We start from the raw sequence: 25,165 nt of genomic DNA on the forward strand, positions 1-25,165 counted from the left end.
TTAAATATTTTGTAAAATTATTAACCTCAACACAGGCTTGTCCTAGTGAGGTTCAAAATTATAACTTTAAAAAAAAGATACAATGTAAAGAAACGATAAATAAATAAATATAAAACCCTATCACTTAGACTTATAACTAATAATTTCTCACATGTGTTATTTATTACTGGTGTAACGAGAAGAAACTGCACGAGATCGAATACTTTCTCAGTTTCAAAAACTTTTACACAATTTAACGAGGAGTTTTTCAATTTTAAGGGAAGAATTTTTTTCATAAAAATAAAAAATTGTCAACATGGATAATTTCCATACATCACATTAAATTCAAAAGATATGTTTTAAGGGGTTATATATAGTTAGAATTTTCAAAAGACGATGTTTTTTATTTCATTTTCGTAATGAACATTTGTTTAAGTACAAACACAGAAAATTTCAAGTCAATCCGGCTATTATTTTCGAAGTTACACGCATATTTGTAAAGACCTGTCAGAGCGGAGACGGTGATTCCAAAACGTATTCGGGGGTTTTAAAAGTTGCACCTGACGCCGATTAAGAAGTTATGAAGAAAGAATGTATTGGACACGTACAGAAGAGAATGGGCACGTGACACTGAGATTTTGTGAATAAAAATGTGGAAACAGTTGATAGTAAAAATGAAAAAAATACAAAAAAAAACTTTTGGTGGAAAAGGCAAACTTTGTGGTAAAATTATCGACAAGTTGACAGTTTATTATGGCTTAGCAATTAGGAGAAATTGGGATCCCGTCGAAAAAATGTATAATGTTATCTGGGTCACATATTATCATTATTGCTCAACGGACAAAAACCTCAACACGAGAAGTGCCCCATCGGACCAGAGTCATGGTGCAGTTGGCAACGGGCAGTAGCTGCCAATTAATTACCCACTTTCAAGCATGATCATCCGTCATTACCATAAGATTTTGCTGAGACTATATTTCCCATTTATACAGATCTCAGGAATGAGAAATTAAGAGAAAGATGTGTGGGTGGTTTCACCCAAAACAACAACGAGAGCTACAATCAACTGATATGGAATATCTCTCCAAAAATAGTTCAGGCCGGTTCCAAAACCGTAGAAATGGCTGCATACATAGCTGCTGGCATATTTAATAAAGTAAAAAACATCATTATTATATAACATGAATGCAATAGGGGTTTTACTTGGGCTTAAAGCGCATTCATACGCCGAAAGAAAGGATAAACAGAGCGTGGCCGTCTCCGACCGCAGAGCACATGATAGCCCACGAGAGGGAAGAAGCTGCCTAAAGGGCGGAGGGTGTATTATATGGCCCTGGAATAGACGACTTGATGTAAGTTGAAAAAATATTTTTTTTATTCCATGTAAAGTACTTTTCAAACTTTAAACGCGTTTTTCTCAAAACTGTGTTTTTAAAGTCGGTGACCAAGATTACTCGGAAACGGCTCAACCGATCAGTCTCAAATTTTAACACAAGCTTTTTAAGATTATTATTTTAAGTTATTAATCGAAGGCCTATTCTCAGCGATAAGTATTTATATTTTTTTGTTAACAATATAAGGCCAACATTTTGGTAAAAAGTTGATTTTTTTTCAGTAGCCGCCATTTTGTCAAAAAATATTATTTTGCTCTGTCCTTCGATCAATTATAGGAATATTTATTATTATAAAGAAATCCGTTTGGTTTTTCATTTTAGATAATCCAATCCAGAGATATGATGGTCACCGCAAAATGCCTTTTTTTAGAGGAGCTTCTGGAGAACAGCCATAGCAGCTTTCAAAATAATTATTTTTACAAATGACTATTCTCAAAATTCTGTTCAAAGTTGCCATAATATCTGTACGAATTTTTACTTTAATAAATTAAAAAGTCTTACCAGGAAAAATTCTTGAAAATACCTTTTTTTGGGCCTCCTAACTGTATATAATCCCTTAATACAAATTTCCTGAACTATTTCCCTACCTATTTTCCGGACCAATTTTCCGATCAAAAAATATCCGACTTTTTTCAAATTTTCCCAGTAACTTTTTTCAGAAAAATAAAAATATCCGAACATTGATAATTTCCAAACTTCAAGTTATATCAAAGGATAAAAAAAAAATTATGAAAATTTCCATTTCCATTTTCTATCCTTAAAGTTTGAGATGTTCAAATTTTTGCCGAATTGTTTTTTTTAGAAAAATTAAAATTTGTCCAAGGAACCGGCTATTTTTGGAATCGGTTTCTCTCTACTTTTATAAAATTCTAAAATTTGAGCTGTGTCTATGAACAAAACAATGCATCTAAAATGATGATTTATATGTAAATGGTAATCTTGAATTTTAAGCTCTCAAACCGATTCGGTTAAATTACATAAACTTAATGATGTAAAACACTGCGCAGAAAAGTTGCACACTGAACTGTGCTGCAGACCGTTTCCTTACTATAGCGAACTTAATTTGCGCAGGGTCTTACAGCACTCGGTTTATGTCGATTGCTTACCCGTGGGATAACGGGTTCAGTAGAAATTAGTTTTCATTTGAGTTTCCAGTGAATTTCATAATATATTACGTAAGCATTCACAAATGGTTATTTGGATAGAAAAATGAATAGGTGATAAGTTAATTATTGCACTGATTATAATAATTGCTATCATGGAACTCTACTAAATTAGGCGAATCCCATCAAAAAGCCACCTGCAGGGTCTAGCATTAAAATACCCGCGGCAGCAGCAAAAATTAAAATACTACAACCAATACTTAAAAAATCATGCGATATTGTAATTGTAGGATTTGCGAAGCTCTATTTATTTTTTAAAGATATATTTGTCTCAGGATCATTAAAAAGAAGAAATTTACCAACCGAATGTTGGTAAACTTGAAAAATTACGATATTATCTAACTATTGACCCTAAACAAACAAAAAACGTAGCACCACTTGAAAATGAAAGCGATTCAAAATATACATATCTACGAACAAATGTGTATATGAACGGACCGTTAAAGGAGTCCACTGAACCTAGCGAAATCGTGCGCAATTTCTCAGTAACGTATCTTGACTATACCAATTTATCTAAGAATCTGCCAAGCATTTATAGAAAACAAATACAAATTTCGATCGAAGAATTATTAATTCACTAAATGATTTCGTTAACTACTTTATCGCATGTCTGACATGATAAGTAGTTCCAAGTTTAAAAATGAAAAGATTATTGAACTAAAATAATGTTACGCTTTACACAGCAATATTTCACATTTCTTTATTACCCTTGCACCAGAAACGGAAATTAGTATGTTAAATATTGTAATCATACTTGTGATAGAATCAATCATACTTCAAGAAAACCATTCCATAACATCGAGACGATTTCAAATATGTTTAGTGGCTAATTTGTATGGCAAATTTCTCAATGTGTTTATATCTCTCAACTTGAATAGTATTTGAAATACGAACCCACTGGCAGTACAAAGGTTGAGATTCTGATCACCAGAGGAATCTTTAATTCGTATGGGTATGTTAACCCTCTGCATGCCAGATGAAATTATGCCACATGTTATGCATGGTAGGGTCCGTGGGACCAGGTGATTCATAAGTGTTTCTTTTTTAAATACATGTTCAAATACATAAACATTTCAAAAGTTATCACTCCTTTGGCCAAAAAAAAACACTAATTTCATCTGACAAAAATGTCATGCTTTTTTTATAATCACGTAAGATTTAAAATAACATAAAACCAACAAAATTACGCATTGTGTGTTGTATAGGAACCATTTTTCAATATTTAACTAGGAAAATAATATTTATGATCAAGCTTCGTTAGAATTTTTGACTTGGAAAATGGCAATTTAATAGTAAGATTAAATTGAGTACTCAATATATGAATACATCAATGAAAAAAATTGTTTTGTTTTAAACCACTCAATTATTATAATATTTCTTTCATAATTTTTTTATTATAATATAAAGTATATAAAAAGTGACGTAACAATTTTTTCTAAATTTTTTATTTTCTACGAAACAATTTTGCGAAGTTTAGTGTAAAAATAAATGGTACTTATTTTTCGTAAAATTTTTTCATGTTTGAAAATAAAATATTCAAATTTATAAAAACAAAAGCATATTTCTAATGCAAAAATCAAAAAAGTTTTTTTTCTTGATTTAAAAATGGTATTTTTGTACGACATCTTCAAAAAGAAGACATATATAGCACATTTAAAATACCTTGGAAATATTCCGAAATTCTGTAAGAAATTTCAAGTTTGTATAACCCTCTTTGTCTGTATAACTAACTATGTTATGGCTCTTAAATATGAGTTTCTTTAAGCAAGGTTTTTACGTACACGGTTGTTTATCAATTGTATAAAATTTAAACAACGTTTAATAGTAAGGCTGTTTCCGGGTAAATTAAAATGTATAGGTAGTCAGTAAAAAAGAAATACCAACGTTGTTAATTCACTGAGAATTTGTTTGTACTTTCCGTTCCATCCAATTAGTTGTGTAAAATTTGAAACACGTTTATTAGAGAGGTCATATACTGGGTATCCGGGGGTAAAGTGCACTTATTTCAGGAGGTGATTCTACATGATGGTAGAAGTAAAAACATAAATAACTTGTTTTTAAATTCCAACTTTATTTTCCAATACTAACATATTTTTCCATAGGAGGATATTTATTATCCCATAAAATCATTGGCATTTCAAAAAAAATTATCTATTTTTTCTACTTCTAAAATTATATGGAATCACTCCCCGACGTTAGTGACTTTACCCTCGGACAACCTGTATATTTAGCACATGCTTCAAAATAAGAACAAACGGTGAAAACTATACTTGAGAAATTGAGAAGGATCTAGCTAGTAAATAACAATGTCCAGGATGCAACAATCTTGTATCTGTCTATAAATATTTTAACCAAACATGTTAGGTATCTACCGTTTATAAAGAGTTAGTGACTTTACTCCCGGACAACCTGTACATTTAGCACATGCTTCAAAATGAGAACAAACAACGAAAACTATACTTGAGAAATTGAGAAGGATCTAGCTAATAAATAACCATTTCCAGGATGCAACAATCTTGTACCTGTCTATAAATATTTTAACCAAATATGTAAGGTATCTCTCGTTTATAAAGAGTGTCCAATCTATCGTTATTTCATGCGTTTTTCGCATTTTTAAAACAAATTAACTTTCCAATCAACTCCTAGAATTCATATCTTCGGCAGTTTTGCGCCCTGCACGGTAAGGTTAGGTTAGATTAGGTTACAACCTCTTCGCTCTCCAACCTTCCTGGGCATGAATAATTCCACACGGGTAGCCGCGGGTAGCCTGTTGAATTGAAACTTCCCTCCTTTGTGAAAGGGATGATGAACCTTTTTTGAATTGGGTATCAGTATTCATTACACATATTGGGCACTTGTCGAAAATATATTATTTGCGACGGCTGATCAACAAACTGTGTTAGGTAAACTACACGATATTGCCAATATTTCAATATCGATGAGATGAAAACACGTATGTTTTTTCCACATCGTATTTGCTCCTAATAAAAATGTCATAAAAAATATCATAGTAAAAACACTTTCCGTAAATTTTGTATAAAAAATGATATTTGATCATGTCAATGAAAACTTTCTTCCGAACGATTAAAAATACACAATTCTTTGATAACGCTGCTGCATTCAAACTTTTTTTATAAAATTTAAATAAAGTATCATGCCCTGATAAAATCACCGGTAGGCTACAGTGGGGTAGCTGAATTTTTAATCTTCAGCATGGAGGTTACGTCTTAACAACAACGTAACCACTCGACGTTCTTTCAACGACGAGTATTTTAAGCTTTTTTTCAGTAGACGAAGTCTGTAAATGATATTCATAAAACGACCTCATTCGTAGTCCTGAATTGTATATTCATTTAAAAAAACATGTAAAATAAACCTTCAGGAGCTTGAAAAACACGTGAAACCGCACAAGAGTCCCAACTGCTCCCAACCTTCTGAAGCCAGTAAGACTATGGCATCCTCATTTGAGGTATGTTGTGAGGCTGTAGGAAGTGGGGAAGGGAAGAAGCTGTGGAAAAGGAAGGTGGGTAAGTACAATTTCAAGCAATATTTCAATTCCAAATGGTGGTCTTACACCAGGGACATACGGATCTTCCACACTGGAATATGCCGCGAATATACCTTAAAATGAGGCGCCTCCGGATAGGGATAGTGACTAGGGACATTGCATTGCGCATGATTTTCATGTATTGAGAAGAAATGTTTCTCTTTATAAGTTTTTCAAAATTAATAGGGTTCAATTTTTTTTACATTTGTCCCACGCAGAAGGCCCTGATGAAAAATAATTCCCTCCGGGCCTATATCATCTTTGGGGTGCTGCGTGGAGGGTTTTTTTTGAGGACAGGAAGTTCTGGAAAGGATGAGGGGTGGGTAGGAATCTAGGGATCGGTGTGTCCAGGAGAATGGTATAAATATATCTCTTCCGCTGTGGTGCAAGGCGATGGGTCAAGAGACCAGTTGGAGAGGTCAAAAGGTCTCCCAAACCAGCCTCTCCTGATCTGGCACGCCACGCAGGTGTTTTGTAACTGAGATTTATAAATAAATTTGAGAATCTGATAGTATTAATACCCTTGCGTCTGGACGATGTAGGCCCTCTGATTGGTCAAATTTAAATTGTTTGTTTCGGTTAAATTCCGCTAACTTGAAAATTAAGACCCGATTTCATACTAAAATAGGATCACCGGATTTCTTCAAAAGCATGTTTTCTGATCATATAATTTTTGGATAATATCGAAGAAAATATGTTTTAGAAAGTTCACAATCGATTGGATTAATTACATTATAGTAAAAAATTATCCACAATTACGTTTTATATATTTGACGTCTGTCAAGAATCAAACATTCCAAGGTTCCTTAAAAATGTCAATCCCTCCTTTACCGGCCGCTGGAGTAGTTTCCCTATTGGCCGACAGAGCGCATAAGAGCGATATACAAATACGTACAAATTTATTTATTTAAACAACGGTAATTATTTACGTGAAACTACCGTTTTAATACGCATTTACAAATAAAACAAACATTTGATTCAACTTAATGACAATAAACAACAACTCTTTGCATGTACGATTTTGAAAAATATTGATATTTAATATTATTTACGTAAATAATAATTTCGCACTATTTGACAGAACACCGACATGAAGTTAACAATAAGCGGAAGTATAGGCACTGCCAACCCAATAAAATAACATGAAAGACAATCGGAAGATAGAAACGCTTCGTTGATTGTAAAATTAGCCAACAAATCTCTAATCTGACATGTACTTAATGTATAATAAAACAATCATTTTGCCAGGTATATAATATATATTAAGGTATTATTCGGAATCGCTGAACAAGGATAATACGAAATATTTGTAAATAAAACCTTCGGATTTACCTTAATTAATATAAAAGGAATCTGAATGCATTTGGGAGTTTTTTTAATTTTAGCATTTTAATTTTTAATTACGTAAAATTAAATTTCGCTTTCGTTGTATTGGATGACAGCCGGGATAATTTCTATTGATGACATTTTCTTTTTTTGGTATTCCTGATATGAGTGGCTAGAATTTTTACCATTTACTCTATGCATATACTAGGTAGGTGGTACTATTTTAGCCAAGCTCGAAAAATAAAATAAAGGTATTTTAGTTTCTTTTACAAGTAAGGAAATATTTAAAAAAAGGTTATTATAGGTTAGGATAGGTTAGGTTGGGTTATGCTAGGTTAGGTTAGGTTAGGTTGGATTAGTATAGTTCAAGTTAGTTTATAGGCTAGGTTAGAATAAGTTGGATTATTATAGGTTAGGATAAGTCAGGTTATGTTAGGTTAGGTAACGTTAGTTTGGGTTATTATGGGTTAGGTTAGGTTGGGTTATTACAGGTTAGGTTGGATTTTTATAGGTTAGGTTAGGATAGGTTAGGTTAGGATTGGTTCGATTAGGTTAGGTTGGGTTAGGTTAGATTGGATTATTATAGGTTAAGTTAGGATATAGGTTAGGTTAGGTTGGATTATTATAGGTGAGGTTAGGTTAGGTAAGGTTAGATTATTATAGGTTAGGATAGGATATAAGTTAGGTTGGATTATTATAAGTTAGGTTAGGACATAGGTTAGGTTGGATTATTATGGGTTAGGTTGGATTATTATAGGTTAGGTTAGGTTATTATAGGTGAGGTTAAATAAAATAATAATGATAATAATAGTCAAATAAATCATTTGTGCTTTTTAAGTAGACACTATTTTGCCGGAATATTGTATTACATTATATTTTTTTAATTTACGTTTTTCAATTGTCTCTAGCCGCTCATTTCAGGAATACCGACAAAAGAAAATGTTATCAATAGGAATTATTCAGGCTGTCATCCCATACAGCGAAAGCGAATTTTCACTTTACGTAATTAAAAATTAAAAAGCTAAAATTAAAAATTTCCCAAATGCTGTTCGATTCCTTTTATAGTAATTAAGGTAAATCAGAAAGTATTATTTTAAAATAATTCGTATTTTCCGTGTCCAGCGATTCCGATTTTAGCCATTTAGGCAATTATTCGGGAAAGGTAAAGTTTTACCCGAACAACTATCATTCTTATTATGCCTAAACTCCTTCCTGTTCCGTGTTTTAACAATATATACTCACCCTCTCTCTGTGAATGACCTAATATCTACCTATTAAATGTAACTGTTGTTAGCATCACTTAAACTGGGCGAAGCCCAACACAGTGCCGCCCGCAGGGCCTAGCAGTTAAAAACCCGCGGAGCGGGTTTTTAACTGCTAGTTGTATATAAATGTATATTGGTCAATCATTGTTTTCTCTATTATTATCTAGACAAGGGAAATATTTGTACTAAACTAATTGGTGTTGCGATGCTGCGACTCCCCTATATTTTAAAGGTGGTGCAGACCAAAGCCCTATGCCACAAGCTCAAAGGACCAGTCCCAAACTACACCGAATGCTAGGTTATGGGACGATTTATGCATCCAACAAACCCGATGGACAGTGCAATAGTCAAAAAGGTATAAATCTGGGCTTCTGGAGCACAAGATAAGCCCAGATTGGAATGCAGGAAAGATGGACTCACCCGTTGATGATTACCACACGTCTCCAGGAGTTTTGGATGATTTCACTTCACAAATATATAATCGCCCTGTCTGATATTAGTTATCACTACGAACTCTGATGAGCAACTGACGCCACTTGTCCGATTTTACGTGTGTCGCAACAATCATTTTATTATTGTGATATTTTGGGATGGGTAAAAGGGTAGGTAGGACATTTACAGGATTTTGTATTGACATTACACTTGTCCATTAAGCCTGTGGATGCATACCTAACAATCCACTATATATTGCGCGAACACTAATCAATCTTAATAGGTTATACAAAAGTTATCGTTATGCAAAAAGCACATCTTTTCAAATAAAATATACTATAAATATAAACATAAAATAATAATTAGTAAAATATATATTTTATGTTCTTCGATAATTATAAAAATGCGTAATTGAACCCAAACAAAAATGGAAATTTTATGTCACTTATCAGAACAGTCAGTGGCTGTGTTGGAATCGTATCTGATTCCCACTCAGGCATCGTGAGTTAAATTCCTGAGATAGCTAAGTCCTCCATTACGACACAAACAACGTTTTCCTGTAAACATTAATAATTTTCAAATCTCCCACTTGGTAACACAAATAAAGTCAGGGTATTCGTAACCCGTGATTTTTTGTATTTCTTTTGGGAAAATAAATTATCGCTACTTAAGCGACGCAAAATTATCCACAGAAAATTAAAGATTAATTTCATGAAAAAAGACGCTGCCGTTAACAGTTAAGGATATATGTACTACACCAGGCTGTAAAACTTTAGAAAAGATAAATTTCATGTGTTTTTAAATTGAATGTAAATCAACTTTTATTGCTGTTTTCGCATTCAAGGCCAATTTATAATTGTGGTTAGGCTACTTTGAGACGACTTACTATTTTAATTTTGATGTTGTCTTAAATGATTTATTACCGGGTTAAACCGATTTACTGAGAAAGTAATTGTAACAACATACTCTTTGTTCTTGTAATGTTTTCTAACAAAAGTTCCAACTGATCTAAGCTAATCCGTCTACGGGGATCCCCACTGAGGAAAGTTTTGAGACTGTAAGAATTGGGAAGATGAGATCAAGGAAGGTTTGGAAGTGCCCAGCTTGATATTATCGTGAGTCACTAAACAAAGCTAAAAACCGTTTCAAGCGGCTAGCTTTTCGATTCTTACCGTGGAATTAATGTAAAGTATTTCCACACACCCTCATAAATAATCTTATAAAAAATATATCCATAGGTAAATGTATTTTTTAATAAATTTTATTGGAATAACTTCTTGTAATAACTTCTGGAGGTTTTTTTTTAATTCCTTTATTTTTCCCAATTTTTAAATTAATTACATACAATATTATATAAATCAATACGAATAATGGGAACCCACTAAGGCGCAGCCTGTACGTAGGTAATATATTTAAGTTATTATATTATTGTAACTAGAAATAAACAAACTGTGGGCATATAAAACCAAAACAAGATTACATTTTGTCTGAGCGGTTTCTATAAAAAGTGTTTACAATAGTGTATAGTGAAGCTATAAGTGTTTAGTGTAATGTATGGTGAATATTTTATGAGAAACATAAATTGATACAAGTTAAATAAAAAAAGTGTCAACTGCTGTATCGAAAAGCCATAATTTTAACTCTTTTAAATATTGAGGAAGTTTAGTAATCACTTGAATATTTCTCGGTAAAATATTGAAAGTACGAGGTCCAATGAAACTGCAGTGTGTTTGCATTTGTTTTGTGTTCGTTTGGGGAGTATAAAATACATTATTATTTAGAATTTTGAGTCTTTTTTCATTTATTTCGAATTTATTTTTATTTTTAAATATGTATTTCATAGTTTGCAAAATAAATAGTTTACGGAGACAGAATAGATTAGATTCTTTATATAACTCATCTGTTGAAAGTGTTCTTTTCCGACTATATATAACTTTGATGATATAATTTTGAGTTATTTGTAAAGGTTTTCTATGTGCATGAAGCGCAGCGCCCCATCCTATTATTCCGTATATGAGTGAAGATTGCACCAAAGAAAAATAAATAATTTTCAGTTTTTCAACATTGCGCACTTCTTTTAGTCTGTAAAATGTGTATGTTAGATATCTTAATTTACAGACGGTATTACTAATTTATTACCTAACAATGTAATATATCACGGAAGAAGAAAATAATACTGATAAATCGAAACGAAACATGAAACAGAACAAGGCATAGAAAAATTCAAAAAGGTAACGGTTTCATTTGGGAATCGATCTCAGAGACAACTGGATTTGGACATTGGGACTTAATTATTTGACGTCATTATTGACGATCTCGTATTTGAAATTCAGGACCAAGAATACTATTATCTTCAATTAATTTTTTCTGCTATAAATGAGTTATTACAAAGTTCTAAAGAATTTATTTTTAACCTAGATAGTGCCTCGAATAAGCATTTTTAATTTTTATTTATATGTGACACCTGTTGACTTTTTCCAAAAGTCTAAATGAATACTCAATAACTTTTGAAGGTTATACCCATCAATTTAATATATCATTGCAGAAATAAGAAAAAGATCCTGGGTTCGATTCCCAGTTGAGACTTAATTTCTGTTTCATGTTTAGTTTAGATTTATTAGTATTTTCTTCTTCTTCAATGGTATTATTTGATTACAGATGATTATATGAATCATCCATTTACAATAAATGATTTCTTATATTAACATTCCTGTCATTTTGGAAAACGTGTTTTAAGGTTATTTAAGCAGTCATTCAATATATCTACAGTTTTAGAAATTTCATTCCCTGTTATCATTTCTATGGTCATTCTATGCTATGCTAGAACATCTGTTTTGCCATGTGGTATCTGTAACAACTTGTGGTCACGACTACGGCTGAAGTATTCAGGCATGTGTAAGCCAGGGCATTCCATAAAAATAGGTTATTAATACTGAAATGCCGTGTAAAATATACAAATTAAACTAAATAAGTTTTTTTTTCTCCAACGGCTGGACTCCGTGACCGAGGAACAAGTGTCCTCAACTAGCAAGCTTGAGGTCGCGAGTTCAATCCCGGCGTGCGCAATATATTTTATTTGAATAATTTGTATTATTTCACAAATTATAATATATAGTATATTTGCGGCACGTTCCAGAGTGAAAGATACTCTCAGTATCGCCCTGGTGTAAACCACCATTAAGAATTGAATCGTTGCTTGTAATGACTTTGCGCGTGTTTGGTAACCAGATCTGAAAACCAGGTACTTCTACACCCTCCTCTTCCCCGTCTCCTTCCCATCCCCATTACCTTCAGCCTTACAACATACCACATAGTTTCACTGGATTCAGAAGGTTGGAAGCAGTTGGGAATCTGGTTCCGTTTCACATAATCGTTTTTCTTAAACATCTTTGTTCGGAATCAAGGAGCTTACTGCTCTGCTACGAAGATTCTAGCGATAGACAGTGAAACATGGCGGATTGCCTCAGTAGAAGAAGTAGAATTATTTGCAATTTATTGGCCGTAAAAATAGAGAAAACAGAAGTTCTTTTATTCATTTTACGTGTGATTAGATTTTGACCGCTTGAAAAAATTCATTGCTCCTAAGAAAGCTCTCTTAAACTTTTACGGTATAAACCCTTTCAAGAGCGTCGTAAAGCTCGCCGTTATACTTATTATCTGGGTAGTAAACCCAGAAAAAGTGACTGAAATATTTCTTTCAGCAATTTGTGTACGAAAGTCAATAGGGCAATCTACTTCGACTTACTTTGTAAACAACCATTCAGGTGTGCTTTTAATTTTTCAATTGAACTGGAAGGAGAAAAACATTACAAAGTTGAAAACAATTATATTTGCTTCGTTACGTAAATCAAAATTATAGTAATATTATTTTTGATAACAAAGTAATGTTGTTTTTGAGTTGATTGTTTTACTTTTTATTAAGTTTTCGATATTTGTCATTTTTTATTTGATCGCATCTTATAAATTAATTATACTTTAAAACATACTAAGTAAAGTGTTGAATGTATAAACTTCCCAAACTTTTCCTTGGTGAAGTATAAGCGTGCGAATTAACTATTAAGTGTTGTCTCCACATGAATAGGGAGTGTTAATAGCCACGCTAGTCCTCGCAAATTCTTTAAAACCAGGTGAATTGCAAATAAAAAGCGATAAAAATAAAAATCTTTGGTTTTGAAAAACGTTCTCCTTAGTGGAGCCAATTCTAATGATTTGATTTTATTAGGTACGTGCAACCAAAAATAAAATAAAAAATCATCCCATAAATAAATAGTTTTTTTACCATAATAGATGTATTGAAAAATATTTCAATTTCTTTTTTGGTTTGACAAAGCATTCAACATTTCTCTTCAGGGAAGTTAACTGCGCTAGCAACTGAGCCAAATCCTGATTGGATAAGACCGACATTTTTTTCTTATATTAACTGCTGTAATATCATTCGATTTCAGAGAAATGCATATATTTATATTCGTGTGTATGCGTGTATACTGTACACGCATACCACCAATGTTTTTTGTCATGGACATCAAGTCTTTCTGCCAAGTTTTAGCTCGATAGGATATCGGAAAGTGAGTTAATTTCCACTTCCAATTAACAATTATTTATTCACGAAAACCAAATTGATATTCAAATAGATGTTTTACTTCTTCAATAGTTTCAAAATTACTTGTATAGTATATTTGTGGAACGTTCCAATATATATTTATTTTAATAATTTGTGTTATTACACAAATTATAATATATTTGCGGAACGTTCCAATAAATTTATTTGAATAATTTGTGTTATTTCACAAATTATAATATACTATGTTTTACTTCTCCAATAGTTTCAAAATTACTTTGTGGCGTCATTTTTTTTTTAAATACTTTGTATGCACCACTTTTAATCAATAAATTATTATAAGCAATAATTAGTCGCCTGTAATATCAATGCAAATTGAAAATATCTCCCGAGTAAAAATAAATGCCGTCGACGGGAATTGAACCCGCGTCTTCTTATATCCGGTCAGACACTCTGGACCAGTGAGCCACGTCGGCTTATTTCCAACCCTCCAAACAGTTCAATATGTACTAGTACTTCAATCAACCATTACTGTTTATTATAATTTTTTCATAATTATCTTGATATATTCTTAGTATTACTGTTAAATTTTCACTATCCTAAAGAAGAAGCCATTGGCTATGAAACATGTAGATTATTATTCATTAAAAGTTTTATACACAAAATACGTCATTTTGACGTAGATGTGTTTTTAAAAATATGGATTATTAAGTTTCATGCATTATACAAGTGCATCGAAATGACTTGCTTATACGCAGTAACCAATAGCCAGTATCTAATAATCCTTCCTACATCCTCCGTTCCTTTGCTCGCTCTCTTCTGCCTTATTAAAGTCCCTAATTGGATATACTGCAGACCTTTGCCATGTAACCCAGGCTATGGGAACGGTTCTGATGTGTATTTAATAAACTTGATTGAGCATGTCTTAGAGGGAAGTCCCTAACTTCTTCATCCATCCATCAAACATATGGATTTATTTCATAATAAATATAAATATAACACTGAAACTATTTAGCCTTTCTTTGTCGCTATTGATCCATCAGATTGAAGATTATTGGAGCCAATATCTTTCTCCGATTTGCTTCAATACTCGAACCTTAACTCTGACGGTATTCCATTTGAGGAGTTAGAGTCACCATAATATTGAGCGAATACATCTTAATACAAGTATAAGTATGTTCAAAGGTATTAGGAACTAACACGAAAAATTCTGCCTCAACACAGGCTAGCCTAGTGAGGCGGTATTTGAGAAACCTCAACTAACTGCACTTTTATTTTCTTTTTACCTTCATCATATTATGTTTGTATTTTTCTGTTAATTTTATAACCTTAAAAATGAAAGTCACAAATCAATGTACACCATAATATGTATTTATAGTTGTAATGTGTAAACTTTCCTAAATAAAGATATTATTTATTTCTTTTCCAATTTTATGTCCGAGTTTAATCTTCCCCATAGGAAAAACTAAACCCTTCCACACACTTTTCCACAAATGATCATCTAGTCAATCAACATTATGCAAGTGCATTATATAAGCAAAATAAATACAAACAATACAAGAACAACACGTCAACTCACCAGAGATCAAATGGGAAAATAATTCACCGACTCCAGATATTTTCATATCAGAGGGTTCAGCTCGGTAGAACTCCTATCCTAACAGGGCTTATAAATTCTACTGATCATCAATATAAATATTTAAAAAATCTTTCGTTATCTTACATGTATTTAAAATGATTTTTGCATTTTTATATATAAATTTTCGGATAGATCTAATGCGCCAAAATTTTTAATGAGAGAGCTAAGTATGATGCCAGTAGCCGAAATAACGAATGGTAATATTTTTATAGTCCAAGAATGCCAAATTCTTTTTATCTCATTTCCTAAATCTGTGTATTTTCTTATTTTTTTCAAAGATTTTTAAATATTATAGGAAATTGGAATAGCGACATCAATGATAAAATTTATTTTTTTAATTTTGTCATGTAAAACTATAATGTTAGTATAGTTTTATCATAATATATTTTATAAAATTCGTTTTCTAAAAATGAATTTGGTTCGTATTCATAATATGTTATTATATTACGGCAGTCAATCGAGTTATGTTTAATTACCAAACTTTTGTGAATTATTTTTAAAACTTGACTGTGCCTAAATGTATACTCGGACGGTGCTAATATAGAACATCCCGATATAATTTGTTCTATAGTTTCTATTATTATTATAGATTCTTGTTCTCGTTAAGAATATCAATATATATAATTTTAGAAGATTTAAATGAAATTCTCTTGGGATCTAAAGTAATTATTGTCATATTTCTAATAAATTTAGTGTGTGGTGCATTTAGTGATTCTTTATACATAGTATGTAACTGTAAATATGAAAAAATAATAATAACGAATGTTATTCTCAAATAACAACAGAATACCATTTTTGTAACTGAAATATATAATAGGTTCCATGATAACTCAACACAGTGACAATTCAACACACTTTTAAAAAGTAGTATAAAGTCATTAAAAACGATAATTTTTTTTTTTAACCTAACCTAAGCCTACCTACATAACCCAGTTAATAAAGTTTTTGTTTCATCACTTTCCATGACTTTATATAACATTTTAAAGATGTGACGAATTATAATTGTGATGATTTTTCCGGTCACCATATAATATCATCAAGAGATAAGGTGATAACAATTATTATTAAATAAAATAATTGTTGTAAAATTTTGAAAAAAGCTGGAGAACCTAATCTATTAATGCACAAGAGTATTAGTGATCTGTAAGGATTAATATTAGTATACAGAACGAAAAAAGTGTTCAACGTTAAAAATTTATGTTCATAACAAAGATTAAACAAATATCCTAAGATCTGTCTAGCAAAAAGGGCTTGCTTAGGTAATTTTATGGTTAATGTTACCGATTTTGAAGAACATCGCAGACACCAAATGAACAACGTGGCAGACAGCAATAATATCTCTAGCTAGGTTTCCAAAATTAATGTTGCTTCCAGAGCAAAAGTGACTTTAAAATGACTCCATGACAAAAGCACTCGAGTGTCCAGGCTAGAAAGATGTTTCTCGGGCACCAAATTCTCCAAGAGCCTTTAATTTTCAGTAATGAATGATTTCGTTATTCACGAGGCAATATGGTAATACGTTTATCGACAAATTTAAGGCATGTTTTTTAAAAATTTATTTTTAATGAATTTCATATGAATATGATTCGTTGAAAAGCTTCTTCAAAACTACAGGGTTTTCCAATAAGAGGTGTTATGTTGATCTTCAATCGTAAAAGTTCAATGGTTTCGTTGCTTGTTTGGCACGTAGCGCCGTCTTGTTGAAAGTAAACGTTGTCCAGATCAATACTATCCAATTCCAGCCATAAAAAATCATTAATCATCTCTTGATAGCGCAATCCATTCACCGTAACTGTTTATCCAGCCTCATTTTCAAAAAAGTAAGGTCCAATGACTCCGCCGGACCATAAACCGTACCAAACAGTCACACGTTGAGAATAGAGAGACTTTTCCACAATAACTCTTGGGTTTTACGAGCCCCAGATGCGACAATTTTGCTTGTTGACGAAGCCACCGAGGTGGAAATGGGCCTCATCACTCAAGATGATTTGCATTTGATTCACTCAAGTGAATTTCAAAGCGTAGTAGAAGCGTGTATCGTTCCATTTGTATTAATGACGTAGTTTCTACTTGTCAAATGTCAAAAAATGACAGCTTTAAAAATAACATCTACCGAAATAGTGGGCTATTCAAAATAACACCTCTTATTGGAAAACCCTGTACTATCTCGAGCTTTCAGGACTATTTATGTTTGAATGAACTTTTGTGTATTTCTGATTCATGCAACAGTGGATAGACAGTGTGGTAGCACAGTCTAGAAGTCTAAATTGAGTAGAAATAGAGTATAACAGGAGTATATAAATTTGATTGTTTTCTTGTCTTGGAGAGATGGTAATACTCCACAACACAAAGCACACAATAACATCACTCATGGCACAGAAATAACTCAAGTTGTTTTGTAAATACTAAAAATAGAAGCAGAGCTTATTGATCAAAATATTTTATAACGTTTAAATTTTATGTACTTATTTATTTAGTGCATCTGGTTTCATACATTATTTAGTTCAATAAAATTAATCATCACAATATATTTTTAAACCCCTCATACAAGGCCCTGAGGAAAATCAAAAGTTTGTCATACAAGATGTCTGCCAGACAAATTCCCCTCGACCTAGATTTGGCTTCAACGCCATCCATTCAAAATCGCACGCTTGCAGGACTTTTTAGGTTCATAGGAAAAGTAACCTAACATAATAAAAAAATAATAATGACATAAAAAATATCGGTTGACATCTTCGGTTCGCGCATAGTTCTTAAAGTTTATAGAAATTTACGAAATATTACTTAACCATATATTACTTGCGATCGACATGCTATGGTTTGTCATGAATATTTTTTGTTTAATAAAGTTATGTAAATAAAAAAATTCGAAAAATAAAATAGCCAGGACAGTAGCGGATTTTAGTAGTGTCCAATTACTATCATTAAAAATACTCATTCCGGTTGTGCCTTTGTCTGCAACTCCTGAAGATTCATTGAAAGAATTATATTATGAAGTCAACAATAAATATTGCGTTTCAATTATACATTAAATTAAAATTATGCACAGATTTTTTTAAAAAGCTTTCCTTAAACATGTAGAAAATCACAACTGGCCGAGTTCCAATCTGCACTCTTTGAAGTTGTTATTTTATATAATAGTGTTTATTTGAGGTTAATTAATAATTACCCAAAAAATATATTCCGGACAAGCCGTCACGAACAGTTTGTAAAGTTAAGGATAATTTAAAAGCTTTCTAAGGATTTCGAACTGTCCCAACTCTTTTAAATTCTTATAAGAGAAGATCTTTTTCACTTTACTTGAGGTATTATTATTATTTATACGAACGTTTTTTTACGGTAATAATTACGCAAAGTCTTCTCCTACTTAAATTCTTTGAATTACAAAAGTATTTAGCGAAGAATTCAGCTCGTTGAGGCGTGTTTTGGGCTCTGTTTTTTCAGCTCGTGGGTTTCAGGTTTTCAGGACTCAGGAGTCCGAATAAAGACTCGTTGTACTCCCAGCCGCTGCTAAGTGGATTGCCTTGTTGGCTTTATTTGCACCGTTCCGTCATGAGTGACGTCACATCCGAGGCTTTCCTCGGTCCACTGGGAATGGGAAAATTTCATTCACTCTTCCTGTCATCACAAATGGAACACCGGCAAGCCTCTTCCGCAACAAAAGCTTCAAAAACAAATCACCGCACGTATTGGAGAGCATAGATTTAATTAGACTTTTTTAGACATTGTCTTCAATTTGATTGCCAAGAGTACTATAATTCACACCTTATTCTAAAACAAGTAGTCATAATATAGCATTTCAGAACAATTTCAAAAGGTTCCTAGTTTTTCAACTGCGTGATGCTCAAATGCTCAAGGTTTTGATTGAACTCTAATGTGAGGTGAATGTCGTTAAGCAATAAAAGCTATAAGGGTACAACACTTTACAAATTTTGAGAGCACAGATTTAAAAACACCTTTTTAAACAGTGTCTCCAATTTGATCACCAAGAGTATGTATTATAATTCACGCTTTCACAACACTAAATGCTAAAACAAGTAATCGTGTAGTATTTAAGAACACTTTCAAAATGTTGAAAGTGTTTCTAAAGTTTGATTAAAAGCTCTCGGCTTAGATTTACCTTTGTTGTGAGGTGGTTGAACTTTGTAAGCTATTGAATTGAATCTTTGTTTTGTTCGATAGAGAATTCATTTCCTGTGATATGCGCCCATGCAATTGACACGTCTCACGTCAAGTTTCGAACTGTTTCCTGTACGGAGCTTTCTAAGTAAGTGCTTGATAAAGCTGTACATTGTTCATTCAAGGAGCGTAAGCGTTTACTGTTTACGTACGGCTGTTTACTTCCAGAATTTTATTTGCGATAATAAAACAATGGCTTTTATCTTTTAACTCGCAATATCGCAACACATTTTACAGAATATGATTGCTGTAACACGACTTGTTAAAATGTGGACAAACAATCATATTCACAAAAAACACTGCTTTGCTCAAGATTCATTTGGAATCGAAACGCCATAACCCGTGTCGTTTGAAATGACACATGAAGAAAACTTAATGAAAGAAAATATTGCAAATTTATTCAAAATCCGGGAAAATTATTCGTATTCCTGTTAAAAACGGGACTGCAGGCCATTAATTGCATGTTTAATAACAAACTGTCGGTAAGAATATTTTATTAGGATGTCGGAACACGTATTCATAAAAAATATAATACTGTCGCAGTTCGTCTTTATATTTATCAGGAAAATCGCAGCTGCATGAACACGTGTTCCGATATATTTTGGACTTATATTTTACTAGGAAATGGATTACAATCACGTTTTAATAAGATTTTAATAAATAAGCCATACTCATTTTTCTCAATGCAACAGTCGTGTTCAGTGAATTGGTGTTTCTGAATAGCCTAATAGACTACCAGATTAGGAACTATCAGTTCCTAACCTTGCTCTTCTCATTTTCTTTTTAGCCAGACAACTTTCAACCTCATATTATTCCCTAATTTTGGGGATACGTAGGAGCAGTTGGACTCTGCGGCATTTATATAAAATAACACACAGGTGTAACAGCGCTTACACGAAGAATCATATCCACCGATTCCTGAGCAAGTGTATAGTAAAAATGAAGTTTGTCATTTTGCTGTTCGACAATGTTTTTTTCCAATTAAAAATATATATTTTTCCACAACATGTCGCAACTGAGCAGTTCGGTACTGCTTAGCGAGTCACACGAGACGCACTACGTCTCTTTCCAGCAGCACGTTATTATATGAGACATCGCGTATCACACGTGTCGCGACCTGTATCAGTGGGACCAGTGGCGACGTGTGATAGAATTTTATAAATTTTTATATTTTTTTATTGAAAAAAAAAATCGGACAGCAAAATGACATCAACGTTTTTTTCTGCAAACATCGCAGGAATCGCTGGTTAAAAATCCTTCGGGTATATGTTATTACACCCTACCTATAAATAAGTGATCATGGTTTGATGTAAGTAAGTGTTTCAATTATATAACCTTGTTATCAAAATTACTACATTTTAAACTTATTTTAATCGGATTGCGGTGAAATATTTTAATTAATTTCGAATGAATAGCGAAGAGGGTTAGAGTCCATAGTAAAAATGGAAAAAGAGCTCACTTGAAGTAAAACTTTCGCATATCCCGCGGCGGTGGCAGATTTCAGCTGGCCCGAACACGTTTAAACAAAAGAATGAATGGATCATTGATAGATATTGCACTGGTTATCCTCTGCAGTATGAAAATGACCTTTTATCAAAGAGTGAAAACAGGGGAACTGTCGCTAACTGACCATAGATTGGTGATTTCGTTAAAATCGTATCGACATAGGGCTTTATCACACAGATATCTCTCAATGATACGTTCAATTTAGACATTTTTAGGGCTGTCGTCTATCCGAGATATCTAAATCTAATCTAAAGACAAACATAGTATCTGATTATCACCTCGACTCCGGTGATGGGTCTGATTTGACCCAGTGTTTTTTTAAATAAAAGATTTTTCCGCAAATATTTCGTTTAGGCTAATTTCCTTTTGTCTATTCTTTTATCAAATATTTAACCACATTTCGACTCAAAAATTATTAAAATCGGACACGTTTTAAAAAATTTATTAGAATAATTGTGTATGAAAACACGCAAAAATTCCATTTCTTCTCAGTTGAATTCGAGCAGCCGACGAAACAGCATATCTCTTGCTCTGTCCTTCCGTCTTTGTCTCTCACAGTCCCGCGCAGATGTTGTCAACCATTCGGGCACATTTCTAGTACTGTGATTTTTGTTTGTGACTTTGTTTAAAAAGCCTTTTAATTTCATCATTTCAGCCGGGTCAATCTGGACCCACCATCGCCGCATGTGTTTTATTTTGAACCTCCGGGTATTACGTGTTATTTGCGCTTTAGACACGATAAAGTTATTTAGTTATTTATTTAGAGGTTCTATAGTTTTATATTTCAATGCCTGAACATTAAGGAAAATAAATAAAAAAATGTGGCTAACAAGCACTTTAATGTAATTACATTGCATGGCTCTGTAATAATGAAAATAGTTCTGATATGCCCTGAATTAAAGTTTATTGACCAATTCACATACATTACAATAATAATAATAATAATTCTTTATTCCAGAATGTGGGGAGGTGAGTGCAATCCCACACATTCCATAAAATATAACTACAATGTTATATACAGAGATAAGTAAGTACAAATAAAATAAAATATGAAATGTATGTTTGATAAAACAAATAAAACATAAGAAAAAGTAAAAGGAAATATATAGAATGGAGAGTGATATCATAAAACATGAATTTATAAAACTGTAATTTCAGAATTTAAAAAAAAAAAAAAATAAAAATAAAAAAAATTAAAAAAAAAATAAAATAAAAAAATAATAAAATAAAAAAATTAAATGGAGTTCTACAAATTAAACTTAATAACAATAAATTCAGAATTTTTCTCCATATTTATATAATACTAGCTGCCGTGTACCTGGCATTGCTCGGGGTTAGGAATGGTTTGGAGTATAGTTTTGAGGTAGTGAATTCTATTGCACCTGAAAATAGGGTCTATTTTTAAGGTGTAAACTATATTATTCTAAGGAATTGAAAAAGTTTACGGATTTAATTTTTGTTTTCGTGCTCGACTCCACCATTCGCTACTGTATACCACATTGTTACGATTAATAAAGGACAGACTCCGTAATATGTTATTTCATTTCATTGTTATTTATATAAGTCCCATTTACTAAAAACTGAATGTCACCCTATCTGTCTTTATTATCCACTTTACTTCTTCTTTTGAATAATGATTAATGATTAGTTATGGTTCAAATATTGTTACAATATACTGTCAAATTACCCATCTGGTAACACATCTAATACTTAATTTTTCTTTAATTTTGTGTTTGTATGTAGAGTTAATTTATGTTTGTGATTACTCTTATGTTTGCTTCACTCAAATGTAAATTGTTAACCTCGATACAGGCTCAGTCCTAGTGAGGTTGATTTTTATGAGAAAAAAAAGTGTTTTATGTATAGTGAGATGCAATAAATAAATAAATAGATAAATTGCAGAGATAGTGGGTTAAGTCTTCCTCGGGCGTCCCCAATTTTTCTACCTTTCATTATTGTGAACCATATTATTACTGTTATTAAAAATACATTATATTGACTTTTATTCAACTCCGTATCTGATTCTAGTGCATAGATAATGCATTAAGTCTTCTTCGGGCATCCCCGACTTCTTTCACCATTCAAACCACTCTCTAAAAAGTCTCCACTGACTCTAACAAGAACAAACTTTTGAATTTTCGGCGAAATCGGCAAAGATGTTTTTGAGTACATATATAGGGGACAATCAAAGAAACATTCATTTTATATATATATTTTTTTTTTAATTATTTTAATATAGATCATAGTTACATTAATACATACATTTTTTTGCAAAATATAATATTTAGGTACATTATTGGTCATGTATACCGTATCAGAAAAGAGGAGCTCTTGTGCCTGATAAGGGAGCCACGATTCTTACTTCAGTGATTCAATGTTATGTGTAAAATATAAATATAATATATCCATATATTTTTTTAATATAAGTTTTTTTTGAAAAAAAGTTTGATTTTATTGATTTGTTCTTGTTGGTTCGTAATACAGCGCAATTCGGAAGGGAGATTATTGTAGTTTTTTATGGCTTGGTAAATATAATGGTTTTGCATTTGAGTTGTTTTACAGATTGGCGTAATAAATTGATTTCCATTTCTCATCAGTTTGTAAAATTCTTGATATTCTGTGTTATTTTTTTCTTTACACATTTTTATAATTGAAGTTTGCTTAAATATATCATCAATATTTGGTACTGGAAACATTTTAAAAAGCAATTTTGTTGGGAAAGTAGAGTTTTTTTTAAGTATTACCTTTATAATAATAAAATTAATGTTTATATATATATATAATTTATATTTGTGCACTAGCGGGATGTTATGATAATTGTAGGATTTGTGAAGCTGAAAGTATTTATGGGAGTCAGATATTTGATTCCGTCAGTGTAGAGCAAGCTGATATATTATAGTAGTATAAAAGGCCATGTATTAGTTTCATCCCTCTCTCTGATTATTTGTACCTTTTAATGGGTGTTCATTAATAAATAATAAAAAAAATTTAACAATATGAAGTCATTTTAACTCCCAGATTTTTAATCGCAGATTATTTTTTGAAGTTCCTTGAATATGCGACTAATATTTCAGATATCAAAAAGCATATTTTTGTTCCAATCGCGACTTCCTAAAAATATAAATACCATTATTTGACAACGAATGTAACATCTATCTCTTTGTGACCCGTCGACTTACGAAGATTATATTTCTAATGGTTACAAAAAGCGACTTAATTTTTAGTGTAATATTACAGCTTTAACTGTGACAGCAGTATTGAATTTCTCTGATAAAATGGAACGCAAAGTAAAACCAAAATAACTACATTTTTCAACTTAAATCTGATTAATTATTTATTATTTTTTTATGCACTGTCAAAATGTTTTAATTACAAGATTTATCTTCCCACCATCCATAAAAATACTTTCGTAAAAAATATTTGTGTCCTGAACGAATAGGGAAGTTCATTTGTAAGTTCACAAAAACTGTATTCCTAAATTTATTCGCGAAAGTAAATAAGCTCACAAAAACTGTATTTCTTAATTTATTCGATAAAGTAAATATGTTCACCAAAACTGAATTTCTAAATTCATTGACGGCCGGAATAGTCCAGTGGTAACGCATTGGACTGCCATTCCGAAGGTCGCGGGTTCGAACCCGGCGTGCGCAAATAAATTTTATTTGATTAATTTGTGTTATTTCACAATTAATTAATTAAAATAATATATAGTTTATTTGCGGCAGGTTCCAGAGTGGAAGATACTACCAGTATCGCCCTGGTGTAAGACCACCATTCAGAATTGAAACGTTGCTCCAAATGGCTTTAGCCGTGTTTAGTGACTAGATCTGAATAACCAGGTACTTCCCCACCTTCCTCTTTCCCTTCCCCACTTACCTTCAGCCTCACAACATCCCCCAATTGGGGATGCCATAGTCTCACTGGCTCCAGACGGGAGCAGTTGGGACTCTTCTGAGGTATTCACTATAAAAAAAAAAAAAATCACTAAAGTAAATAAGTACACAAAAACTGTATGTCTAAATTTATTCGCGAAATTTATCAAACCTTAATATATTTAAAGACCCATAATACACCGAAATTTTAAAATCAAACGACAAGATTACCTGCTGTGGGTACATTTAACGTCTAATGCTTTAAAAGTCTCTCGAAGTTGTTAAAAGAAAAATACGACAATATA

The 25,165-nt window shown here is 32.1% G+C and overlaps 1 pseudogene; it reads left to right on the forward strand.

Moving 5' to 3' along the window:
• Positions 1 to 570: 570 nt before the first annotated feature.
• LOC149419064 (uncharacterized) lies at positions 571 to 1,340 on the forward strand (annotated as a pseudogene).
• Positions 1,341 to 25,165: the final 23,825 nt, after the last annotated feature.

Source organism: Hesperophylax consimilis, chromosome 12 (assembly GCF_061612785.1).
Source record: "Hesperophylax consimilis isolate HC1 chromosome 12, BYU_Hcon_1.0, whole genome shotgun sequence".
Lineage (NCBI taxonomy): Eukaryota > Metazoa > Arthropoda > Insecta > Trichoptera > Limnephilidae > Hesperophylax > Hesperophylax consimilis.